Source organism: Lupinus angustifolius, chromosome LG07 (assembly GCF_001865875.1).
Source record: "Lupinus angustifolius cultivar Tanjil chromosome LG07, LupAngTanjil_v1.0, whole genome shotgun sequence".
NCBI classification, from domain to species: domain Eukaryota; kingdom Viridiplantae; phylum Streptophyta; class Magnoliopsida; order Fabales; family Fabaceae; genus Lupinus; species Lupinus angustifolius.
In genome coordinates this window covers 18,409,368-18,433,025 of record NC_032015.1, presented here as the reverse complement: position 1 = coordinate 18,433,025, position 23,658 = coordinate 18,409,368, and positions in this window count along the sequence as shown.

The following is a 23,658-nucleotide window of genomic DNA, read 5'->3' as shown; positions in this document are numbered from 1 at the left end:
ATTCTTTGTCTAAGTACCTAGGGGTGAGCATGAGTCATTTTTTAAACCTAAACCAAAGCTAACCTGACCACAAATGTCGATCGAGTCAACCTTTAAACTCGACTCTAACCATAGATCCAATTAAATATAATACATATCTCTTTTAGATGAAGTTTTCTCAATATTACTTATTATTATTATGGATATGTAATTTGACATATGAAATTATATATGTTATATATATTATTAATCACACATATATATATATATATATATAATGAAAAAATAAAGAATCAATGATATTTTTAACTAAATAGATGTCATTACTCTGTACACAATTGAATAGAGACATATAGAAATATGACGAATGAATGACCATATGACAGATGAATAGATCATGTCATTATTATGCCCTACCTAAACTAAATATTATTTGAATCTAACTTTTGAACTCAAATCCGACCCTATAATCCGATCTTATACCAACATTAAGCTCTAGCTAGCAACCCTTCCCCATTGATCCATACTCAACCAATTCAACTCACACACGTTAACTAGAAAATGGATTTTAACATTGGTTGGATAAAATTGATTTTAAAACTTGAGGCGGTGACAAACTTGTAAGCATTTTATGTTAAATAAACTTTCAACATTGGTGACTTCTAAAACTAATTTAAAAATTACTTTGAACATACTTAGTTACTTTTAGAAACGATTTAAAAAGCTTGTCAAACTTGTTAGTGATTTTATTAAAAGCTTGTCTAGTTACATGATTATAGTTTGTCAAAGAATGTGTCGACATGTATGTTTGAGAAGTGGGAATTTACAAGATCCAAAGTTCAAAGGACAACGTTCTTTGAAGATTTAGCATCCCACCTCAATGCAAACTTCTAGGTATATTTCTCAGAAAAACCTAACACTTTCAAATTAATTGTTCTATAAGTTGTGTTACTGCATGTACCAATAGTTTATGATTGGTCGAAAAAAATATTGAAGTTAAAAAATTAATAATTAACTATTTTTTTGACCATTCATAGTTGATGGTACATGCAGTGACACAATTTGTAAGACATCAGATATGTACATGAGAATGAACGAGCATTGTTTTTAAAGAGTAAATTTATATTCTTCAACTAAATCTTTCTACTTATAAGAAAGTGATTATTGTCACTTTTAAAATATATTCTTCAAGTAAAATCTTATGATAGGAAGATTATTAGGAATATTTAGTAGAAGAATATATCATTTTTCTTATTTAAGAGTAGGAGGATCAGGCACGCGGTCAGAGCTCCGGGCTGGGCTCCTCCCACTGCTTGGGAGCTTACGGTTTCATGTTCTATTTCACTCCCCGATGGGGGTTCTTTTCACCCTTCCCTCACGGTACTACTTCACTATTGGTCACCCAGGAGTATTTAGCCTTGCAAGGTGGTCCTTGCTGATTCACACGGGATTCCACGTGCCCCATGCTACTCGGGTCAGAGCGTAAGCTAGTGATGCTTTCGGCTACTGGACTCTCGCCATCTAGGGTGCAGCACTCCACCGCTTCGCCTTATGGAGTTGGATTAGTAAAATTTGGAGTTTGTGGTTATGGACACCATAGGGCATAGATAGTTTATAATTGTTTTCAAAACAAAGTTATCAAACAACATTTTTTTTATGTTCTATGTTTTGAGAATAGTTCCCAAAAACTATTTTACAAATTTGTTTTGAAAACAAAAGACAATAACAGTAACAATGTTAACACTATCTTGTTATGAGGCGAAAAATAATTATTATTTGCTATTACATTTTCTATTCAAAAGTGAAAGAAGTATTAAATAAGTGGTGATCCATTTACTCCAAGAATAAGTTTGTTAATTTATTCTACATCTTAGTTATAAGTTCTAGGGAAATCGAATAATTTGAAGACACAACCCAACTTCTCAACTAAAATTTCAAAAATACAGGGAAATTATGTTCCGACCGACTATTTTTGGATTCTTTAAAAAATATTATTTAAATAATTTCCCCACCGACCTCCAAAGAGAACTGTATTTTTTTAGAAAGAAAGGTGAAAGGTTATAGTCTTAAGCATATGATACAAAAATATCTCACACTATTGTGTCATCCTATGGTTACTAGAGCTAGAGTCATGGAGGAGCTAACAAATATATGTTATATTGGATTTTGTCTCATATGTTAGTCTTGTGTTTATAAAAATATGTGATATCAATTAAAAAAATTGAATCATTATTATTTTTTTGTTTCATTATTATTATTAACATGATATGAAATATGAATTGGACAATAAACTATGTTCAAGGATCCACATTGGATATATTGTTTTTGAATTACTTCAACTCTCCATTAATTTTATGGGATCATATCCTCTATCCATAATATTGTATCACCCTATGGACATGAGTCGTGATTGGTCAAAAAAATACTTAATTATTTAATTTTTAACTTAAATATATTTTTTTAACCAATCATAACTCATGATACATGAAGTGACATAATATATGAGACAGAAAGATGTGCTCCCTAATTTTATAACGTTGGCCTCATCACTTATTCAAAACTGTAAAAAAATAGTTTTTTTCAATATCTCCTCACCTTTTTTGTTAAAGAAATAATTTATTTCAGAGTTGGTGATTTACATATTGTACTAGTTAAAACAATTCTTAACATATTGATTGATGATAATGACCAAAAGTTTTGAACCTTCTCCACTAATGGCCTAAAAACTAAACAATTATCAGAATGCTAAATTTATTCTTCCACTAATTTGATCTTCTTTTTACTCTTGCAAATAAAATAAGGTTCTTTGCACTCCTTAAAAATATATATTTTTTATTTTATTCTCTCAAATTATTTTTATAATTTTACTCTTAACATTAGTTTGATGTTTTTTATTTTAGTCTCTAACAATAATGTGTCAACTTATAATTAGTCTCAAGTATCCTTTACAAACAACCAGAAATTAATCCCTTTTAAAATGAAGAGCGTAAGACCTCAGTTATGTCATGCGATCTCCCAGGTCCATACATATATTGAGTGTGTCACCGTAACACCTTAGTTGTGTCATACGACCTCTCAGACCCATACATAACTAAGTGTGTCACCCCCAAACTTAAATACTTCCTGCAGTGTTTTATTCCCCATAAAGGTGAGCCTCACGCGACTCGAACACATGACCTCAGGGTTAAATAGTCATTATTCACATGACACAACTAAGATGTTACGGTGACACGCTCAATATATGTATTGGCCCGGGAGGTGAGGAGGTCACATGATATAACTGAGGTCTTACAAAGAGATCACTAAAATGATCTTCCAATGAAGCTTTTTTCTATACACAAAATAGGAATCAAATATATAAAGATTTAAATTATGCTTAATGAACTCAACTATCTCCTAGCTATGCTATAAAATTTCCACAAATAAATATTAGTTAAATAAAAAAATGTTAAACCCCCAAATTTTCTTAACTTAATCTTTGAATGTCAAAATATATTAGAAGAAAAGAAAGCTGAAATGAGAACATAAACAACACCAATCAATCAATTACAAATTAGTTATTATATTCTACAAACCAATAGTTTCCATGGCCCTTTAATTAAGCCAAGAAAAACATACACTTTCCTTATTGATTTGTCTAAAACCTTATAGTTACTTACATAGACCCTTTGGTCATAAAACACAAACAATATTCTTAAAAGAAACAAACATGTATTAACAATTTACACAATACCACTAACCAAGTGCATGGAACCCTTTGGTTTTCACACACTCACAATTCCAAAGTTAAAACCAAGAACCAACATTCCCAAGATTTGAAAGCACAAACTTTGAACACTTAGAATTACCAAAACATGTTATAGTATGAACCTTCAGATTCTTTCAGGCACATACCAATGGTTTGGTATAGTAGTTTTTTGGTTTTCATGTTGCAACTTGACTATGTGAAAAGCAATGATGTGGAGACTTAACACTAGAAGAAACAAGGACTTGAGTTGAGGAAGCAGGGCTGAAAGATGGTGAAGAAACAGAGAATGAAGCAGAGGTTTGAAACCGGCCCGAGTCACCGGGAAGTCTCATGTATGAGTATGAAGGAGAGTCACAAATCCATGACCCTATAGGCCCTTCTTTTCCATTCTTGTATTGCATTATAGCCTTGTAAACAAAAGGAATAATACCCTCCATTTTTAATGTATTTGGTTGAATGAAAACAGAGGAAATAAACAGAGGAAAACAGAGGAAATAAACAGAGGAAAACAGAGTAAGGGAAATGTTATTGTTGTTTGTTGTGTAAGAATTGGATTGAGTGTGAGATGAAAAAAAGAACAATTTATTTGGTATAAAAAGGGGTAGGAATAGATTATGACTTTTGAGTAATAGTTTAAATCAGATTACAGCTGTTCAAGATAAGCCATAAAATTTCCAAATCAAGCTCATAGGATAACCTTGAAAGCTATGTGCAAACCAACACCTATCTTTGATGGCACACACAACTAGAACAAAATCTTAGATAGAATCATTTTGTGTTTATCTAATGTTTTTACTATTATTTTTCTGGTTTTGTTTGATGGGGTTTGAACTTTCAACTTTCTTTTGCAAGATTGGATTATACTTACCCGATATATTATTCACTGTTCTTTAGTATTACTTTTTCCGAAGATTCAATGATGATTGAAAGTAAATGAAAATGATAAATAATGGATTGATAGTGTATAAAACTTTTACATGGTACATTTTTTCACGTTTTAATATTATTCTTAATTCCATTCCAAAAACTAGTATCTTGTCACTAATTTCTTCATCTTTTTGTTTAGCTTATTATTATAATATTATGTTTGTTTAGATGTTGTTTTATAGTGAGGTGGTTGAATTGTTCATTGGCGGCCACTTATATATATATATCTATGATGTTTGACATAGAAACTTATAGTATTAATAATGTTTTGCATATTGCCCACAACTAATTAATGGCATCAATATGTACCACAAGAACGTATTTGGAAGAAAAAAATGTTTTTTTCAAAATGTACGAGTTTTATACATTATCATTATATCATTCACGTTTAATCATTATCGACTATTCAAAAAAGTAATACAAATAAATGATGTACTAAATTTGTATACAATTTTACATTGATCGTGATTAGAAAGTACACTCATACTAAAAATCATGGGGTATTTATATCTTTTCATTATTTATTTTATCTTGCTCTCGAAAATTTATTAGAGTTTGGTGTCTTATATTCTATGATTCTATCACAGTACCACTAACACGTAGAGTATGAAACAAGTAACGTGTGCATTTTATTATTTTCTAAGGGGATTTGGTTTTGATATAAGTATATAAATTAAGATTCAATTTCGTTTAGTCAATATCATTAAAAAAAGGAGTAAACTCTTCATTTATCCTAAAAATATAGCTGTCACATGATAATTCATTCAAAAAATTTAAGAAACCATAATGTTCATGAAAGTAGTTGATGACAAAAAAACTTTCAATTCAGAATTATCTTAAATATGTCTATGTCTAAAATGTTGATAAAAACTTTCTATAATTTAACACTCATATATCTTTTAAACACTAACCTAACTCTTTAAAAAAAATAAAGATCGCATGAAGAATCTTAAGAAAATAACCAAAGAAATAGTAACATAGTAAAATCTAAAAGCCTGTGGATTAAACTAATTTTGCTTCTCTTATATTCTGTTTACTACATACGCTGTTAATATTTAAATTTTTTTAATAAAGTTTGTCCATTTCTTAATATTCATAAATGGGTTTCTATAATTTAACTTTTTCAATTAAGTATCCATTAATTAAAAAAAATGATATAATATAAGTCTATAAACACGTAGCACTAAAATAAAATAATTTGTAGACGAGTATAGCCATATGTTAGTAGACGAATTAGTAAAATCTTAGAAGTATAAGAAATTATTGTAGACTTTTAAACTAGGTGAATCTATTTAGAGAAATATAAAACTTATAAAATAGTGCATGAATCTATCAACAAGGTGTTGATCTAATTGTTTAATGCTCTGTTAGATTTTTAGGATAATCAAAAGGTCAATGGTTCATTCTTAGGAGCGTCACTTATTGGCAGTGTTGTTAAAACCGTACTGGTTATCAAACCGGTCAGGGTACTGGTATAGTGGTACAGTGGTTCAGTAATTAAACCGCATGCCGATTGAACCGGACATACCTACTTATATTTATATATATATATAAACCTATAACAAAAAATTCCAAATAGTAAATACTCAAATTTATAATCTACTCAAAATTCACATAAATAAACAACTTTAAGTCATTAACAAATTCAAAGTCTAAATTAAAAAATATACATTATTTCAAAAATATCACTTAACAACCGCAAAATATAAATAAATGACATAAGTTCACAACTCACTCTACAAAACAAATAAATTTGGAGTTTTAACATTTAACATCAAGGAGTCAAAGTTGTCTCATATGAATATTATAGTTTTCTACCAAATCCTATCTTCAGACAGTACTCAAAGGTTACACAAATGTCACGTTAGGAATCAAAATGTGTAATCTAAGTATATCTTGGAAGTATGTGCCTTGAAGGGTTGGAAAGGTGGGTCACCTTGTAATGGATTTTTAAGTTTTGAAGTTTTTTTGAAAAAAAAAAAAAAATATGTGTATAAACCGGCCGGTTTAGTAAAATACCGGTCGGTTCACCGGTTTTGACCAGTTTTTGACCGGTTTTGATACTTGACCGGTTCAACACCTGTACCGTACCGGTTAGGGGCCCGGTTCACCGGTTTTCCGGTTGAACCGGCCGGTACGATACGGTTTTTATAACTATGCTTATTGGTAAGGGTAACAATGAACCCAAAAAAATGATTAATTCCTTACCCAAAAAAGGGAATACTTTTGTGGAGTATCAAAACTACTTGAATCTATTTAGAGAAATGATAAAACTTACAAAAAAATAGTGTAACTTTTTCTTGAAGACCACTTTTAGTCTACAAATTGTTCCTTGTGAGTTAACATCTTGGCAAACAAAGTCCAAGTAAGTTTTGTTGCTTACTAAAGAATTCAAGAGCAAATAGTAATTTAGTGATAATAATATTATGACTTACGGTGTCCAAAGTTTTGTGTTTTTAGTGAAGTTCTTCTAAGATAATAAACAATGTTCAGATGAGGGATTTAAATAATTATGAAGTCCTTCAATTTAACATTATTTATTACTCCATTTGAAGGACTTAATTGCATTGTAAAATTATTAGGGCATATAAGCTTCTTATTCTTATATTAGGGAATATTAGTTGAGTTTAAAATCCATGCACTATTTTACACTGTCGATATATCATCACTCATTGATTTGTAATATTTTTGTTTGAAAGTCAATACTAATTAACATATAAATGGTGGAGATTTACTGATAGTATAAAAAACATTTACACTGTCAGTGTATACATATTAAATCATATTAGTTAGTACTAATGTGGCTATCCACATTCATATAAAGTGATGTGAGTTTGCTACCCATGATATTGATTTTGGTTTTCTCAATATTATCGACAATCTCTTTCTTAAAAGTTTACAAGTGGAAAAAAGTCATAAAATTATTATCTTAATGTTTTAGTTAAAACTATAGTGTTTTAATTATGTTAGTTATTCTAACAAAATCATTGGCCACTACTTTTCACTTGTTTCATCTTGTTTTGATAATCTCACTCATGATTTTATCTATTCTTACTTATTCTTTATTTGGTCACCTTTTTCAAACGTGGTTATAATAACATCATTATTAAAAATAAATAAATATTATAATAATACACATTTCGTTTTCCCACCAAACTAGAATAGGAAATAAATAATTAACTATTTAGACAAGAGATGTTTGACATGAATATTTATGCTTGCTTCATTCAAATACCTACTTCACTGTCTCAATCGTATTTGAAGTCATTGTTTACATCATGAGGAAAATCGTGGGTTTTAAATGTGTGTCATCATTCATTTAATCACCAAGTCATTTTCTTTCTTTCTTATTCAAAATTTTCTTAATGGTCTAAAATGGTTTAATTTTTCTATTGTTGGAGATGATGGTTGAAAATTGAAATATGTAATTACATTAACTCTCAATAATGAAATGGAGGAGAAAAATTAATGTTATATATTGGAGTAAAATTCATTCTTATAATTTGTACCAATTAAAAATATATCACAAGTTTTGGGCTAACGATTGAACTAGAGTTTTGTAAATTTTATTTTCTAATAACATAAATATTTATAGTCGTTTAAGATATAAAAGTATAAAGAAAATAAAATATTCCCTAATATAAAAATATAAATTATTTATTTAAGTCACTAAAATTATGACATGTGTTACTTTTACTTGCCGAGGAGGTAACAAATAACTATCATATTAACCCTAATGTTTCACAATTGAAGTTATTGTGAGACAACCATCATCATGGAATTGGACAATGGTCCATGGATTAGTCCTAACATTACCACCATTGAAGGGCCACTTAGTAGTGAAAATGGCCCATTTATAAAGTGCTTATGTGCCTTAACCTCAAGAAACATGGAAAACATAAAAAAAAAGTCACTTAGAGTTGCATAAGCTAGATTCAATAGGGATGAAAATCATCTGTCCCCATTGGTATTCCCAATGATGTTCCGAACTAATCAAAATGTGTTATAAATATTGTTATCGGACTGTAACTTAGTGGTAGGGGATAGTAGTGTTAGATCTTTAATTTTTGAAATGGTAGTGTTAGATCATTAAAATTGGGCTTGGGATAATTTATGAGTTCCCCATATTAAGTTTTTTGTATTGTTTTGAAGGTGTTGAATATTTTCTTTCCATATCAAAATTTTTCTTAAACACCTTATTTTTCTTCTTCTGTAGTGTCAAGTTTTGCTTTGATTTTTCTTGGGATGTTTTCAACTATCTACATTTTTGTGGGTGCATTCATAAGAAAAATATTTGTTTTTTATTTTGAAATGTAAAAATGCATGCCATTTTAAGTTTCTCTTAGATATTATTTGTCTACAACTTAAATGTATTTTATTATAGTAATGATTTTTCCTATATGTAATGAGAGAGAAATGTACACACTGACACTTAAGAGTTTTTTACACTCTCACTGTATCATCTACCATTCATTTTCAATCATATTTGACTTTTCAAAAAAAAGTAATCCAAATGAATGGTGAATAATGCACTGACTATACGTACATCTTTATGGTTCAAGGCATAAATTTACTCATAAGTCAGATGCATGGAGTTGCATTAGTATAATTTTATATTGTGAAATTGACCACCATCACTTAAGGAAGCTTGCCACACTCAAAGCTCAATATTGGAGCCAATTATAACGACTTATACTTTTAATATTTAAAGATTACCTTTATATAACTGTTTTAATATTCTGAATGTAAGTTTTTCATTAAAGATAACAAGTGGTTTAATATAAAAGAGATTGTAAGACAACATGTTATTAAAAATTGCATTAAGATATTGGGTAGTTGTTAGTATTCCACATAAATAAATATCATGAAAGCATTGCCTTATTACAATAGTGTATAGTGCTTTTGAAGTGTTATAAATTCTATTAGGGAAACATCTTTTATCCTACAATTTGGGTCATTCCATGTCATCAATTGTGATTTATTAAAAAAATACTTAAAAATTAAACTTTTAATTTAAATATATTTTTTTCATCAATCATAATTGATGACACATAGAATGACATAAATTATATGACACAAGATGCATTTCCAACTGTTGGGTATTTTAAGTGTGAAAGAAGAAATCTCATATTATGCAAAAATGAATGAGTTAAAAACATATAAGTGGATGAACCCATAGACCTAAAGTTTTAAGGTTTTGGGTCAAGATTATGTGTCAAACTCACTTCTATACTTTTTTCACTTAGTCCATAAAAGAATGATATATCTCATGGACAGTGGCGGATGTTGATTTAAATTTTAGGAGGAGCAATAATATTTAGTTGCTATTTACAATTAAAACTAATTTAGTAATGAAAAATTTAAAAAACACACATAACTGAACTAGAGTAAAAAATTCAAATATTTCATTTTCATATAAATCGTATGTTGTATTCAAGAAATTCATTTGTTATCTTACTATGTAATTTTGTTTATAGGTCTTCATTGTTGAAAAATATATTTATATAGTAGCTGAATCTCAATAGTCAAGATAAAACAAATAACTTAATAAAACACTATATGACTAACAATGATTTAGAAATTTTCAAACATGAATAATGACTAATGACTCCAAGAAAAAATGTTCAAATTGACATTTTAAACTAATCTTTTGTTACTCATTAAAATTCATAAGATAAAAAATTTGGACAAAAAAATACATATACTATCAAGATACTATCAACATTAAATGACATATAAGCATCCTTAGAATATATATTACGAATACATACATAATCTTTTTATCAAGTGTAAATCATTACGCACTCAAATCAAGCATATTACTATAAGCAATATCATCATCTGTAAGTTAAGAGTTTGATTCATCACGTATAATTTTTAGAATAACCATACAAGTTACACAATATTTATTTATCAAGCTACAAATTAGAGAAATATTTAAATTTCAAAGAGTTTTTGTATAAAGAGATCATTTAGGTATAGGTAAAGAGAATATATTTCTTATTCCAAAAAGGGTGTCACTTTATGTATCATCTTTTATAATTTAAAAATTCAATAATTTATTTTTCTGGTCAACCACAACAAGTGACACTTATAGTAACATATTTTGTAGGACAACAAATATATTTCATAAGATAAGAAGGTAAAAAAAACATTTTAAAAAACTCAGTGGGACAGCTGCCCCCACCTGCCCCTTAAATCATCCGCCCCTGCTCATGGATGAAGATCTCCCAACACCAACATTCTAATGCGCTCGTATAAACGACACTAGCCATATAGCATTGCAAAAAATATTAACTATAAAGATTGGTTGTGCTACTAAATGTAATACTTCTTTTTATTTTGTACAATCATAAAATAAAAATATAGCATGATTATAAAATATTCCATAAATAAGCTACAACTAACATAGACTAATATTATAGATTACAAATATAAGCTAAGTGAGATGATGATGTGATCCATTTCATCATTTAAGCTAAGTGAGAGATGTTGATATCAATACAAAGTCAACTTAAAAATAATACCACTAGAACCTTTAAAGATTATGATGGGTTAAAATAATTTCTTAGAATTAAAACAAAAAGGGATTATTTATAAATAAAAAATGAGTTAACTTTCGATATCAACAACGTAATTAGGCCAATAAAAAATGAAGGATATATGAAACTTTGAAGTTGCAACCATAAAAAATATTCGAATATTCAGGTTGGATAGGGAAGTAGGAATATTATATTTTTTTGGTTTCCTATCTATATTATCACACTGGAGGTAATTCTGTGAACATTCATAGGTATGTGAGCCTAACTCTCTTAACGAGTGTTTTTTCTATTTACAACACTTGAACTCGAAACATTACTTGATGAAAATCAAACATGTAAATCAAACATGTACCACTTGAATCAACACTTGTTCGTGAAACCAAAATATTATATAAATGAATCACAAGTGTGTTCTATTTATTTTGAAGCCAAATATGGTTTTCTCTTAGTTCCAACTTCCAAGAGGTCGGTTTGTCTTTTACTTCAAATGTATTTATCAATTGGTGATATAATATGCTAAGGCACTTATCAATGATTAAGGCTAATAATATGTAAGGTTGACATATAAATATTTTTGGATAATCTTCTGTGGCGCATCAAAACTTAAAAGAGCATTTATTCAAGTGCAACTTGTGAACTTTTTTACATTAAATTTCATCAGAGAGAAAGCATATGGTACCTATGAAAAAAGAGAAAAAAAATATAACATCAATGTAAAAGTTTTATACATTGTTAGTATATTATCTCCTATTTATTTTTAATCATTATTATCGCTCCAAAAAATAATACAAATTAGTTATGGAAGATATAATGTCTTTATATAAATTTTTTTTACTGATTATGCATATATATTAAACTTATAAAAAAATTCAGAATTTTTCTATGGAGGGAAAATGACGTGTTAATCTTGAACTTAAGGTTTGGATTGGATAGATACATGAAAAAGGACTTAAACACTCAAGTAAGTATTTATAAAGAGCAAGAGATAGCTAAAGAGATGATAGATTAGATAGATGTATTCTTGATGTTATCGGAACTCTATTTATATCGATTAGGATGAGTTTACCTTACGTTGAAGGAACGTAGAGTGACGTTATGGATGATGTCATGCTTCAATCCTATCAATTAGTTGGACCAATGTTGTCAAAACCATATCAGTTATCAAACTGGTCAGAGTACTGGTATAGTGGTACAATGGTTCAGTAATTAAACTGCATGTCGGTTAAACCGGACATATCTGCTTATATTTATATATATAAACTTATAACAAAAATATTTCAAATAGGTAGATGCTCAAATTTATAATTCATATTCATAATCTATTCAAAATTCACATAAACAAACAACTTTAATTCTTTAATAACTTCAAAGTCTAAAATACAAAACATATATTATTCCAAAAGTATCACTTAACAACCACAAAATATAAATAAATGACACAAGTTCACAACTCATTCTACAAAACAAATAAATTTGGAGTTTTAACATTTAACAATAAGGAGTCAAATTTGTCACTGAGATTACACATGAATGTTAGGAACCAAAAGATGTAATCTAAGTATGCATTGGAAGCATGTGCCTTGAAGTGTTGAAGAAGAGTTGGAAAGATGGGTCACCTTGTAATGAGTTTTTAAGTTTTTTTAAAAAACAAATGTGTATAAACCAGCCGGTTTAATCAAATACTGGCTGGTTCACCAGTTTTGACCGATTTTTGACCGGTTTTGACCGATTTTTGACCAGTTTTGACCGATTTTAATACTTGGTCGGTTTAACATTTGTACCGTACCAGTTAGGGATTCGGTTCACTGGTTTTTCTCTCAAATCAATCGGTACGGTACGGTTTTTACTTCATTGAGTTGGACTACTCACATGTAATGATGTAAGTTATCTTGTTAGACGAATCTTTAGGCCTTAAGGATCGAAAAAAGGGTCAGTCGAAATCTTGGGATATGGTTTGGGCCTTACAGTTTCATCTTGTTTCATTATTGCTTCAGAAGTGACCTTATAAGGTGCTTCCTATATGAACACAATTTTGTAACATTTGTATCAAGAATTGCAAGCTTCTTACTTGTTGTAGTAGTATGATATATGGTCTATTATGTGGGTGGATCCTATTCATTTTACCAATGGTATGGTGATTAAGTCATAGCTAGGCATGCCATTAAACTTACAAGTTATTTTATGATCTATGTTATGTTGCATTAAAATATTTTACCAAAAGATAACTTTTGTGAAATATATTTAACATAAATTTACAAGTAAATTATTTAATGAAAATTTAGTAAATTATTCAGAGAAAGTATTTAGTAAATTACTTAAATTTATTGGTAAATATATTTAATGGTAAATACACAAGTAAGTAATTTAAAATTTATGAATGATTTAATAAAATAGTATTTCCAACTCAAAATATATTTTCAATAATATTTTTGACACAAAAACTCACTTCTTATAAGATATAGGTTTACTTAATTCTGAGATGACCAAGACAATAACGTGCTTTTAAATTAAATAAAAAATCATAAACTTATTAAATAATAATTATTCAATGATCAACTACTCAATTTAAAAATAATATAATTCAAAAAAACAAATTAACTTTTTTCACATGCATTTAAAAAATACGACCCAATAGGTGTTATATCATGTATTTGTTCCATGATGGACATATTATTAACATAATTTATATAATGATACTTTATAAGTATTTTGCTATTTATATGTTATTGGCTTGTCACATTCTTTTATTTGAAGTTATTCTTTACTCCTTGTTTATAGAAGCATTTGCCCTAAGTTATCACAATTGCACATCTCAAATGACTATAATACTTGTTTTTGGAAATTAATTGCTCACATTTTTATTCAATATGTTAATATATATATATATATATATATTTTTTATTAGATTTAATTTTTTTCTCTAACTTCTTTTTTTACATATGAATGATTTTTTTTTTATATGAGACGAGATCATATAAATTGGTAAGGAAGCATTTTGTTACTTGTCACATGATAGTGGTCTACCAAGTCTCTACTATATATGTTATTATATTGTATAAAAGATGGAACATTCTAACTTGCGAATAAGTATTTAATTTAGTTTGTTTCAAAAAAGAACTAAATATATAGCGATTGATTAAAAAGTTTGGATACATGTAATCATTTGGTTAAATTAGGAAGTCGTGTTGCTTATATATGACTTATGTACAAGAGTTTTGTTAAATACAAAAGTTGTGGAATAGATAAAAGACTCTCAATATTGAAGATTTCATGCTTAGAAGTCGTGGAGTGGATTCACGACTTCTCAATATTGATGATTTCATGCCTAGAAACCATGGTAGTGACAATGACCAATAGTCATTGATGACAAATACGACTTTTGTATGTATTTTATGACAATGATCAGAAGTCGGTATTGAGAAAACCGACTTCTGTATGTACTTTTGTGACAATGATCAGAAGTCGGTGTTGGAAATACACACATTCTAAATCACTACCCAAAAGTTGATGATGGCCAACCTGACTTCTATACATTTTCTATATTTCTCACATAAGTCTTAAACTACATTCACGACTTCTACAAAAGTTATTATTTCCCAAGAGAATCAATAACCAACAATAAAATGGACGAACAAAATTAATATATATTTAGTTGGATGGCTAACAAGACAGTTTACTTGCATATGAACTAACTTGCAATTTGCAAGTTAGAATGTATAGATAATTTTTTTAACAGGCGATAAAAGTTAACAAAAGACGCTGGTTATTTATACAAACCTATATTGGAAGTGCACTTTCTTGAAAAATAATTGATGTTCTTTTTCTACTTTTAATATTGGGTCATAATGGATGTCAAAACTTCCAAGGGGTGCGAAATGTCTATTTTAATCAATGTTAAAAGGCTTTTCTTCTTAGTGAATTTTGAGAGTAAACACCATATTTTCAAATTAGTAATAAATGACTTTTAGAGATTGTAGTGCCTTATGTCTTAATGTTTCATATGTAAATGGATTCGAGTTTCTTTCTTGTACTCATTGTATTTGTTGGACTCGACTGTGACCGACCACACACTTTCCGGTTGAAGAGTCACAAGTGAGATACTACGTCTTGAACCAAAACCTTAAGGCATTAGTTCCATGAGCTTTCCTTCTTATAAACTCTTTCACTCCTCCCTGCATATCCAATGTGAGACTTCACACTTGAATAAACCTAACGATATTCAAAGAAGATATAGATTATATGGTGCACTTGACTTCATTTAAATGCTTATTTTTTGTAAATTATGCTATTATATTATGCTTGAGGGGGGGTGTAAATTATGCTATTATATTATGCCAGTTTGGCCAGTTTGGCTCTCTGTTTTGCGTTATCCCTTGGCTGGTTTAGCTTAGCATAGGTTTTATTTTTCTTTCCTTTATTAGAAGGGGGGTTATTTAACTGCCTCACTGTTTTACTATAAATAGTAGGTTTTCCCTCTCTTTTGTAACTAACTTTTCAGATCAATGGAAATTCAAATTCCTACTCTTCTTTTCTCTCTGGATTTTAAGATGGTATCAGAGCAAATTTTGCTCTGATTCGTCTAGGTCTTCTTCCTTAATTCAATTCTGAAAATGGCGAATCAGAGCTTCGAGGATTTCAATGTAAATCCTTCAAATCCCTACTTTCTTCATTCTAATGAGAATCCTGCTTTAGTCCTGGTTTCTCCTCTTTTGAATGGTAAGAATTACCATTCCTGGTCACGAGCTATGACATTAGCCTTGCAATCGAAGAACAAGCTGAGATTTGTAGATCGTTCTTTGCCTCAACCACCGCTGATTCATCCTTTGAATGCTCAATGGATCAGATGCAACACGATGGTGTTATCGTGGTTACAACATTCAGTTGAAGAGGCGATTGTAAATTCTATTCTCTGGATAGATGAAGCGACTGAAGCTTGGCAAGATCTTCATGATCGTTTTTCTCAAGGAGATGTATTCCGTATAGCTGAGCTTCAAGAGGAATTCTACCGCATGAGTCAAGGTAATCAATCAATTTCAGATTACTTTACTCAGTTAAAGGTGCTTTGGGAGGAAATTGAGAATTATAGAGCCATAGGCCACTGTAAATGTGTTGTTGCTTGTGACTGTGGTATAATTGATTTGGTAAGGACACATAGGGAACAAGATTATGTGATTCGTTTCCTTAAAGGTCTGAATGATCAATATTCGCAAGTTAGATCTCAGGTGATGATGATAGAGCCTCTTCCTCCTATTAGCAGAGTGTTTTCAATGTTGATTCAACAGGAAAGGCAATTCAGTGTTGTTGTTTTTCCTGACCTCAAGGCTTTGGCAATTCAGTCTCAAGGAACTTCTCAATTCAGAGGTTTTAATAGTAACAGAAGCAGAGGAAGCAATTTTCTCAGAGGAAGAGGAAGGATGCCTGGTAGAGGTAATGGTGCTAGATTTTGTACCTACTGTGAAAGGAGTAATCACACTGTGGATACATGTTTCCTCAAACATGGTTATCCACCTGGCTATCATTACAACAGAACTGGAAAGGCTGTCAATGCTATCAGCAATTTTCCTAGCTATCCTATGGAACTTGAGCATGATCAGGATGGAATGTGTGGCCAAAAACAGGAGAATTTGGCTTCTAATAAAGCAAATAAAGGCCATGGTTTCACTGATGAACAAGTCAGATCCATTTTAGACTTGCTTGAGAGAAACAGAAGTGATGTTACTAAGGTGAATTCTGTCAAGATTGATCATGCTACTTCTGCACACAGTGATGGCCCTCATTCAGCAGGTAACAAGTGTATGGAGTGGTTGATTGACACTGGAGCTACTGATCACATTGCTTGTGATATAGACAGCTTTACTAGCCAAAAATTCATATCCCCTGTGATGATTACATTGCCTAATGGGGACAGAGTGACCACCTCTGTTTGTGGCACTGTTAGCTTGTCTCAATCTCTTATCCTTTGTGATGTTTTATATGTGCCACAGTTCCATGTCAATCTAGTGTCCGTTGCTAAGTTGATTAAATCTCATAATTGTCATCTAATCTTTAATATTGATTCATGTGTCATTATGCAGAATACCAGCAGGAGAGTGATTGGTACAACTAGATTAGCCCAAGGTCTATTTGTTATCAGTCCTATACATAGAAAGCATTTTCAGGTTTCTGTTTCTCACTCTGCTAGTATTAGTGAGTATGACCTTTGGCACTTAAGGCTAGGACATGCCTCCTCATCTTCAATAAAGACCTTATCTAGTCAATTTTCATGTATTCCTTTCTGTAATAGACAAAATACTCCTTGTGAAGTTTGTCATACTTCTAAACAGAAGAGGTTGCCTTTTTGTACTAGCACTACTCATTCAATTAAAAGTTTCCAATTGTTGCATGTTGATATATGGGGTCCTTATCCTACTGTTTCTGTTTTTGGACATGCTTATTTCCTCACTATAGTTGATGACTTCACAAGATTTACTTGGGTTATTATGATGAAAAGTAAAAGTGAAACCAGACTGCATATTACCAATTTTGTTACATTGGTTGAGAACCAGTTTAGTGCTAAGATTCAAAGCATTAGGAGTGATAATGGATCTGAGTTTTTGATGAATGAATTCTATTCTTCCAAAGGAATCATTCATCAAAAATCTTGTGTCTACACCCCTCAACAAAATGGGGTAGTTGAGAGAAAACACCAGCATATTCTTAATGTTGCTAGGGCCTTATTCTTTCAATCTTCCATTACTTCTAATCTCTGGAATTTTGCTATACAACATGCTGTCCATATTATTAATAGACTTCCAACTCCCCTGCTCCAGAATTCCAGCCCCTACCAACTTCTTTATGGTTGTTTACCAACCTTAGACTCCTTAAAAGTCTTTGGTTGTTTGGCTTATGCTAGCACTATTGCAGCAGGGAGGGGTAAGTTTGATCCTATGGCAAGGAAATGTTTGTTTCTAGGTTACAAGGAAGGTACAAAAGGGTTCATCCTTTATGATCTTAGTTCTCATGACATCTTCATTTCTAGAGATGTTGTGTTTTATGAGTTTTCTTTCCCTATGTCTTCTGCTACCAACACTTCTCATCCTTCTTCTCTACTTGAGTCAAACACAATCCCTCTGGATTCTTCTCATTTATTTGAGTCAAACACATTTTCCCTTCCTGAGTCAAACACAACTCTTGAACCTATAACACCTTCTTCACCTGAGACAAGCATCAGTTCTTCACCATCCACCTCTGCTCCTAATGTTCTTTTGCCTAGACAATCTGGTAGATTGAGGAGACCTCCTTCTCATTTACAAGATTACCACTGCACCCTTGCTCATGCTGCAACTCCTGATGTTACTCCTGTCATTGATTCTGGTTCCAATGCACTTTATCCCCTCTCATCTGTCATAGATTACTCCAAGTGCAGTGCCAACTACAAAAGTTTCTGCTTGGCTGTCTCTAGCACTTCTGAGCCTGCTAACTATAAGCAAGCTGCACAAGTTGATCACTGGCAAAGGGCTATGAATGATGAATTATTAGCCTTGGCTCAAAATGAGACTTGGTCCATTGTTCCCCTTCCTGAAGGGAAAGTTCCCATAGGGTGTAAATGGGTTTACAAAACTAAGGTTCATGCTGATGGAACCCTTGAGAGGTACAAGGCAAGGTTGGTTGCGAAGGGTTATACCCAATTGGAAGGTGTGGATTTCTTTGATACCTTCTCTCCTGTGGTGAAAATCACCACTGTTAGAACAGTCTTGGCTCTAGCAGCCATTAAGGGATGGTTTTTGGAGCAACTTGATGTCAATAATGCTTTTCTCCATGGAGACTTGCATGAAGAGGTTTACATGACACCTCCTCCTGGCCTCATTCTTGATAATCCTCATCATGTTTGCAAATTGCACAAGTCTCTTTATGGCTTAAAGCAAGCCAGTAGAGAATGGCACACCACTTTGTCTTCTGCTTTAATTTCTTTGGGTTATGCTCACTCCCAAGCTGATCAAGCTCTCTTTACCAAGTCCACTTCTCACTCTTTTACTGCCATATTAGTTTATGTGGATGACATGGTGCTAACAGGGGATAATATTGCTGAGATTCGTATGGTAAAGCAATTCCTTGATCACACTTTTAAGATCAAAGATCTTGGCACTCTCAGATTTTTCCTAGGCATTGAAATTTCTAGGACCAAAGATGGGATTCATCTCAATCAAAGAAGATATGCCCTTTCTCTTCTTGAAGATGCGGGTACCTTGGCTGCTAAGCCTGCTAGAGTTCCTTTTGATCCCTCTTTGAAACTGCAGCTTGATCAAGGCACACCATTTTCTGATATTTCTTGCTATAGGAGACTAGTTGGGAGATTACTTTATCTCACCATTTCTAGGCCTGATCTGGCTTATGCTGTCCAACAGTTAAGCTTATTCCTATGCAAGCCTATGGATGTGCATTACAAGGCTGCTATCAAAGTCCTTCATTATTTGAAATCCTCTCCTGCTCATGGCTTGTTTTTTTCTGCTGCTTCTACTTTCAAACTTGCTGGTTTTGCTGATTCAGACTGGGCTAGCTGTTTGGACACCAGGAAGTCCATTACAGGGTTTTGTATTTTTCTTGGTTCATCTCTGATTTCTTGGAAATCAAAGAAGCAGAACACAGTGAGCCGTTCTTCTTCTGAGGCTGAGTACAGAGCATTGGGTAGTCTGGTTTCTGAAATCCAATGGCTCAATTACTTGTTCACTGATCTTCACATTCCCTTGCTCAATCCTGCTTCTGTTTACTGTGATAACAGATCAGCCATTTACTTGGCTCATAATCCCGTTTTTCATGAAAGATCCAAACATATTGAAGTTGATTGCCATGTGGTTCGTGAACAAATCAAGAGAGGCTTGATCCATCTTCTTCCTGTTGCCTCTTCTGCTCAACTTGCTGATGCTTTTACAAAGCCTCTCCCCCCTGCTTCCTTCAAAGCTTTTGTTTCCAAGTTGGGTTTGTGTTCTATCCACCATCCAACTTGAGGGGGGGTGTAAATTATGCTATTATATTATGCCAGTTTGGCCAGTTTGGCTCTCTGTTTTGGGTTATCCCTTGGCTGGTTTAGCTTAGCATAGGTTTTATTTTTCTTTCCTTTATTAGAAGGGGGGTTATTTAACTGCCTCACTGTTTTACTATAAATAGTAGGTTTTCCCTCTCTTTTGTAACTAACTTTTCAGATCAATGGAAATTCAAATTCCTACTCTTCTTTTCTCTCTGGATTTTAAGATTTTTCTTTCTCTTGACAACATACATGGTCACTTGAAAAATACTCGACCCTTATTGAAATAGTTTTATAATTCTTCGATTTAAGATGCAAATCCAAATCATATTGAATTTAGCAACACGTTTGCATTTAAACTATGTGTAAATAATGTGTCTATAGCCATAAATCAAAGCGTAGACTTGGAATATTTAAACTTTAATTACCAAAGTCAATCATTTGAACTTTGAATGTAAATGTTGCATGTCTTTGTTGCATTGGTTGTTGCTTGCCACAAAAGTAACATGTTAGAAAACTTCCTTCATAACCTTTTTTTGTGTAACTTCATAAATTTTATGTTTTTTGTGCTACATTATTTGTTATATAATTTTGGGACACGATTCATATGATACATTAACATTATCTTACTGGGGGATGGTTAACTAAGACTTTTAACTATTACTAATATTTATTCAGACTCTTACATTTTTTATACCCTTTTCATAGCAGATTAAGAAATAATAATAAAACCGCTAGTTTATGTGCATGTTATCATAAACATGTTAATATATGCTATATGATATTGAAAGGATAAAAGATTATCTTTATATTTATTTTGTTAGTTATTATTTCGATCGATTTATCTTATCATTTATAATGAATTTTGAGTTTGAGTTTAATTAATTATTATTATTATAAAATTCTACAATATCAAAATCTAGACTTTCATGTTTTCACAAGTTAAGTAAGATAATTTGTATCCTTCTTAAAGACTTAGAATCACATAAAGATAAATTGGTTTCTCCCTCTTAATTTATTCATTGATATTACATTATTGATGAAGATAATGTACTTATTGTTGAACGATCACTTTCTAAATTATAAAAAATGATGTGTTTCCATCTCATATCTTCATATAATAACATGATTTTCCAAATAGTAAGTCATTTCACATAATCTTTCATATAAGATAGTTTTTCAAATAATCATATCATCATTTTATATAACATTTCATTCATAAATTAAATATAAAAAACATCATAGTAAAAGACGTTTCTTCCATAAATTAGTGAATAAAATTTAATTATATTTGAGACACAATTGTTATGAGAAACTACTCACAATAAATGTATCTCAATTAAAATTTATGTTATTTAATAACTTTTAATTTTGTTTTTGTCATATCTCTCCTAATTTAACTCCATTAAAGCAAGCTGCTTCACGAGTTTGCATCTTATAATGCGTCATGGAAATGGTTTCTTGAAAAGATTCATAATAATAACTTGAAAAGGTGTCTTTACTTCTTAAAAAAGAAAACTAATAAACGAAAAAAGTTGTCAATTCTAAGTCGAAAATAATACAAGCCATAAAAGTCAACTATAAATTAGGAAAAAGAAATAACAATATATGTTTAGTCGTAATATTATATTAATGTGGAAAAAGTGTAGTCAACCATATTATAATTTAGGAAAGGATATAATTCATAGGAAATGGTAGATATTTTTTTCTAAGTGGAATGGTAGAAAATTGTGTTGATTGGATTAAAAGAAACAATACTAAATATTTTTTATGACTTATTGATTATTTTGTGAGTTAATACAATTACATTTTCCTCAAAAAAAAAAGAAAATTTATTTCAAATAAAAAAACTTCATGTGAACATATGAATATTAGCAATGCCAATGGGTCTTGAAAAACCAGGAAGCCCTTCTAAATCTCTACAATTATTATATCAACTATGTTACTTGAGTTGTTCCAAAAAAGCATGTTGATGTATCATTATTTGTGATTAGTTAAAAATACAACAAATATGATTTCGTTCATTTATTATGAAGAATATGATTAAAACACAAATAGTGGTGTAAGGTCATATTAAATCTCCAAGGTTTAGGGAAGCGACACTTGTTGGAAAGGGCAGTCATGAACCCAAAAAAGATGAGAAAATATATTTGGTAGTACAAAAAACACAATCTTAGTTAAGGTTTTTGTGCACCTATTGTATCTAGTGTACTCCACATATAATTAGATACCAATGGTGCCATCTCAATACAATTCATTTTATGATAAAAATATTAGCATTTTTTTAAGTTTTATTAACACCTTCCATAATCTGTGTCCTTAGAGTTTTATTGTTTCAATTCATTCTTATCATGATTTCCTTATTTATTAATTTCTTATATTTCATTTTTAAAGTTTGCAAATCATTCACTCCCACTAAATGGGTTACTCAACCACTTAAAGTGTATTATATTCACATCACATAAAAGAGTGAGGAACCCTTTACAATAGAAAATGAACATCAAAATGCCACTGATTTAGATAGCAATACTATTATATTATATGATGTGCAAACTAAGCTTTCTTTCAACAAGTTTTTTATTTACTTATATTCCTAGTTAGTTGTAATTTTTTAATATTTCAGTTAAGATTTTTATGTTAGATCTTTTTTCTAACATTTTACCCTTAAATGTTTTCTTAAAACTTTCTCATAAAAGAGAAAGAAAAAAAATGTGAAACCATCAAATCAAATATGAGAAAAAAAATATATCTACTAATGGTGTATGAGTTTTATACAATGGCAATTTATCATCTATTATTCATGTTTTATCATCATTGTCTATTTAAAAAGTAATATAAATGAATGCTAAATAATGTACTAAGTATGTATAAATCTTTACACAATGGTTGATAAATATTACACTAATCAAATGTTTACTTTGATTACATGAATCAATTTTTTAAGGTTTAATAAACTATTTGTTAACAAATTTAAAAAAACGTGAAAGAATGCACCAATTTTCTCATTTACTTTTGTTACCTAACATTTTCTCAATTAATTATACCATATAGCTACACAATGATACAAATACAATAGTCACTTTCTTAATCTTGTGAAGTACTCTATGCATGAATAAAAAAATACATATACACAAATTATTATATTTAGATGCTAGTTATTAGTTGGAATGTGACAAGTTGTTCCAACAAGCATTATCCTGAGGAATCAAACATTTTACTTTTGACTAAGAGAAAAAATGAATAATACATTTTACCTTTGACTAAGAGAAAAAATGAATAATATCATATAAGTAATGAATGTATATAAATGATACGCTCTAAAATTTCAAGCCTATTATGATATATGGAATTTGTAGAGTAAATTACACTAATACCCATTGAGTTTTAGTGAAATTATATAAATTATTTAGACTTTTTTAAAACCTACACAAATCACCCATGATTATATATATATATATATA